Source organism: Pristiophorus japonicus, chromosome 30 (assembly GCF_044704955.1).
Source record: "Pristiophorus japonicus isolate sPriJap1 chromosome 30, sPriJap1.hap1, whole genome shotgun sequence".
NCBI classification, from domain to species: Eukaryota; Metazoa; Chordata; class Chondrichthyes; family Pristiophoridae; genus Pristiophorus; species Pristiophorus japonicus.
In genome coordinates this window covers 13,423,228-13,428,283 of record NC_092006.1, presented here as the reverse complement: position 1 = coordinate 13,428,283, position 5,056 = coordinate 13,423,228, and positions in this window count along the sequence as shown.

Genomic DNA, 5,056 nt, shown 5'->3' with positions numbered 1-5,056 from the left:
TGTCACTCAGTGACGGGCGGGGGCGGGGTCTCACTGAGAGTGACGGGCGGGGGGCGGGGTCTCACTGAGAGTGACAAGCGGGGGCGGGGTCTCACTGAGAGTGACGGGCGGGGGGCGGGGTCTCACTGAGAGTGACTGGCGTGGGGCGGGGTCTCACTGAGAGTGACGGGCGGGGGGCGGGGTCTCACTGAGAGTGACAGGCGGGGGCGGGGTCTCACAGTGTGACGGGGTCTCACAGAGTGACGAACGGGGGGCGGGGTCTCACTGAGAGTGACGGCGGGGGCGGGGTCACTCAGTGACGGGCGGGGGCGGGGTCTCACTGAGAGTGACGGGCGGAGGCGGGGTCTCACTAGAGTGACGGGCGGGGGCGGGGTCTCACTGAGAGTGACGGGCAAGGGCGGGATCTCACTGAGAGTGACGGGCGGGGGCGGGGTCACACAGTGACGGGCGGGCCGCCGCCTCGGCCTCAGGTTGTGCCTCTCCCGCTCGCTGATGGAGTCTGTGCCGCCTCAGCAGTGCGTGGCCGGCGGCCCTTTGCGCGGTCTGAACCCCGGGGCGGTGGGCCCGGGAGCAGGAGGCCCGGGCCCGGGGGAGGAGCGGAGCCGCGCCGTGCTGCGGGAGGCGGTGGAGGCGGTGGTGAAGAGTTTCGCCAAACACACGCAGGGCTACGGCCGCGGTGAGCGGGGAGAGGGCCCGGGGACAGGCCCGGCACTGAGCGTCCGCCCCCGCCCCCCATTCCTCCCCTCCCACCCCCCCATTCCTCCCCTCTCCCCCCCCCCATTCCTCCCCTCTCCCCCCCCCCATTCCTCCCCTCTCCCCCCCCCCATTCCTCCCCTCTCCCCCCCCCCATTCCTCCCCTCTCCCCCCCCCCCCATTCCTCCCTCTCCCCCCCCCCCCATTCCTCCCCTCTCCCCCCCCCCATTCCTCCCCTCTTCCCCCCCCCCATTCTTCCCCACCCCCCCTTCCTCCCCCCCCCCCCCCCCCATTCCTCCCCCCCCCCCCCCATTCCTCCCCCCCCCCAATTCCTCCCCCCCCCCCCATTCCTCCCCTCCCCCCCATTCCTCCCCCTCCCCCCCCATTCCTCCCCTCTCCCCCCCCATTCCTCCCCTCTCCCCCCCCATTCCTCCCCTCTTCCCCCCCCATTCCTCCCCTCTTCCCCCCCCCATTCCTCCCCTCTCCCCCCCATTCCTCCCCTCTCCCCCCATTCCTCCCTCTCCCCCCCCCATTCCTCCCCTCTCCCCCCCCCCATTCCTCCCCTCTTCCCCCCCCCATTCCTCCCCTCTTCCCCCCCCCCATTCCTCCCCTCTCCCCCCCCATTCCTCCCTCTTCCCCCCATTCCTCCCCTCTCCCCCCCCATTCCTCCCTCTCCCCCCCCATTCCTCCCCTCTCCCCCCCCCATTCCTCCCCTCTCCCCCCCCATTCCTCCCCTCTCCCCCCCCCCATTCCTCCCCTCTCCCCCCCCCCTTCCTCCCCTCTCCCCCCCCCTTCCTCCCCTCTCCCCCCCCCTTCCTCCCCTCTCCCCCCCCCCTTCCTCCCCTCTCCCCCCCCCTTCCTCCCCTCTCCCCCCCCCTTCCTCCCCTCTCCCCCCCCATTCCTCCCCTCTCCCATTCCTCCCCTCTCCCCCCCCATTCCTCCCCTCCCCCCCCCCATTCCCCCCTCCCCCCCCCCCATTCCCCCTCCCCCCCTCATTCCCCCCTCCCCCCCCTCATTCCCCCCTCCCCCCCCATGCCCCCCTCCATTCCCCCCTCCCCCCCCCCCATTCCTCCCCTCCCCCCATTCCTCCCCTCCCCCCATTCCTCCCCTCCCCCACCCCATTCCTCCCCTCCCCCCCCCATTCCTCCCCTCCCCCCCATTCCTCCCCTCCCCTCCCATTCCTCCCCTCCCCTCCCCCCCCATTCCTCCCCTCCTCCCCCCCATTCCTCCCCTCTCCCCCCCATTCCTCCCTCCCCTCCCCCCATTCCTCCCTCCCCTCCCCCCCCATTCCTCCCCTCCCCCCCCATCCTCCCCTCCCCCCCATTCCTCCCTCCCCCCCCCCCCATTCCTCCCCTCCCCCCCCCATTCCTCCCCTCCCCCCCCATTCCTCCCCTCCCCCCCATTCCTCCCCTCCCCCCCCATTCCTCCCCTCCCCCCCCCATTCCTCCCCTCCCCCCCATTCCTCCCCTCCCCCCCATTCCTCCCCTCCCCCCCCATTCCTCCCCTCCCCCCCCATTCCTCCCCTCCCCCCCCATTCCTCCCTCCCCTCCCCTCCCCCCCATTCCTCCCCTCCCTCCCCCCCCATTCCTCCCCTCCCCTCCCCCCCCATTCCTCCCCTCCCCTCCCCCCCATTCCTCCCCTCCCCTCCCCCCCATTCCTCCCCTCCCCTCCCCCCCATTCCTCCCCTCCCCCCCCATTCCTCCCCTCCCCTCCCCTCCCCCCATTCCTCCCCTCCCCTCCCCCCCCCATTCCTCCCCTCCTCCCCCCCCATTCCTCCCCTCCCCTCCCCCCCCATTCCTCCCTCCCCTCCCCCCCATTCCTCCCCTCCCCTCCCCCCCCATTCCTCCCCTCCCCTCCCCCCCATTCCTCCCCTCCCTCCCCCCCCATTCCTCCCCTCCCCTCCCCCCCCATTCCTCCCCTCCCCTCCCCCCCATTCCTCCCCTCCCCTCCCCCCCCCATTCCTCCCCTCCCCTCCCCCCCCCATTCCTCCCCTCCCCCCCATTCCTCCCCTCCCCCCCCCATTCCTCCCCCCCTCCCCCCCCCATTCCTCCCCTCCCCCCCATTCCTCCCCTCCCCCCCCATTCCTCCCCTCCCCCCCCATTCCTCCCTCCCCCCCCCCATTCCTCCCCTCCCCCCCCATTCCTCCCCTCCCCCCCCATTCCTCCCCTCCCCCCCATTCCTCCCCTCCCCCCCCATTCCTCCCCTCCCCCCCCCATTCCTCCCCTCCCCCCCATTCCTCCCCTCCCCCCCATTCCTCCCCTCCCCCCCCATTCCTCCCCTCCCCCCCCATTCCTTCCCCTCCCCCCCATTCCTCCCCTCCCCCCCCATTCCTCCCCCCCCCCCATTCCTCCCCCCCCCCTCCCCTCCCCCCCCCATTCCTCCCTCCCCCCCCCCATTCCTCCCCTCCTCCCCCCCCCATTCCTCCCCCTCCCCCCCCCATTCCTCCCCTCCCCCCCCCATTCCTCCCCCTCCCTCCCCCCCATTCCTCCCCTCCCCCCCCATTCCTCCCTCCCCCCCATTCCTCCCCTCCCCCCCATTCCTCCCCTCCCCCCCCATTCCTCCCCTCCCCCCCCCATTCCTCCCCTCCTCCCCTCCCCTCCCCCCCATTCCTCCCCTCCCCTCCCCCCCCCTCCCCTCCCCTCCCCCCCCCCTCCCCTCCCCTCCCCCCCATTCCTCCCCTCCCCCCCATTCCTCCCCTCCCCTCCCCCCCATTCCTCCCCTCCCCCCCCATTCCTCCCCTCCCCCCCCATTCCTCCCCTCCCCCCCATTCCTCCCCTCCCCCCCCATTCCTCCCCTCCCCCCCCATTCCTCCCCTCCCCCCCCCATTCCTCCCCTCCCCCCCCATTCCTCCCCTCCCCCCCATTCCTCCCCTCCCCTCCCCCCCCATTCCTCCCCTCCCCCCCCCATTCCTCCCCTCCCCCCCCCATTCCTCCCCTCCCTCCCCTCCCCTCCCCCCCATTCCTCCCCTCCCCTCCCCCCCATTCCTCCCCTCCCCCCCCCCATTCCTCCCCTCCCCCCCCCCTTCCCCCCTCCCTCCCCCCATTCCTCCCCTCCCCCCCCATTCCTCCCCTCCCCCCCCCATTCCTCCCCTCCCCCCCCATTCCTCCCCTCCCCTCCCCCCCCATTCCTCCCCTCCCCTCCCTCCCCTCCCCCTCCCCTCCCCCCCCTCCCTCCCCTCCCCCCCATTCCTCCCCTCCCCTCCCCCCCATTCCTCCCCTCCCCTCCCCCCCATTCCTCCCCTCCCCTCCCCCCCATTCCTCCCCTCCCCTCCCCCCCCCATTCCTCCCCTCCCCACCCCCCCATTCCTCCCCTCCCCTCACCCCCCCATTCCTCCCCTCACCCCCCCCACCTCCCCCCCATTCCTCCCCTCCCCCCCCCATTCCTCCCCTCCCCCCCATTCCTCCCCTCCCCCCCCATTCCTCCCTCCCCCCCCATTCCTCCCCTCCCCTCCCCCCCCATTCCTCCCCTCCCCCCCCATTCCTCCCCTCCCCCCCCATTCCTCCCCTCCCCCCCCATTCCTCCCCTCCCCCCCCATTCCTTCCCTCCCCCCCCCATTCCTCCCCTCCCCCCCCCATTCCTCCCCCCCCCCATTCCTCCCCCCCCCATTCCTCCCCTCCCCCCCCCCATTCCTCCCCTCCCCCCCCATTCCTCCCCTCCCCCCCCCATTCCTCCCCTCCTCCCCCCCCATTCCTCCCCTCCTCCCCCCCCATTCCTCCCCTCCCCTCCCCCCCATTCCTCCCCCCATTCCTCCCCTCCCCCCCATTCCTCCCCTCCCCCCCCCATTCCTCCCCTCCCCCCCATTCCTCCCCTCCCCCCCATTCCTCCCCCCCCCCCATTCCTCCCCTCCCCCCCATTCCTCCCCTCCCCCCCCATTCCTCCCCTCCCCCCCCATTCCTCCCCTCCCCTCCCCTCCCCTCCCCCCCCATTCCTCCCCTCCCCTCCCCCCCCTCCCCTCCCCTCCCCCCCCATTCCTCCCCTCCCCCCATTCCTCCCCTCCCCCCCCCCCATTCCTCCCCTCCCCCCCATTCCTCCCCTCCCCCCCCATTCCTCCCCTCCCCCCCCCATTCCTCCCCTCCCCCCCCATTCCTCCCCTCCCCCCCCCATTCCTCCCCTCCCCCCCCATTCCCCTCCCCCCCCCATTCCTCCCCTCCCCCCCCCATTCCTCCCCTCCCCCCCCCATTCCTCCCCTCCCCCCCCATTCCTCCCCTCCCCTCCCCCCCCTCCTCCCCTCCCCTCCCCCCATTCCTCCCCTCCCCTCCCCCCCATTCCTCCCCTCCCCCCCCCCCCCATTCCTCCCCTCCCCCCCCCATTCCTCCCCTCCCCCCCCCCCCCATTCTCCCCTTCCCCCCCCCCATTCCTCCCC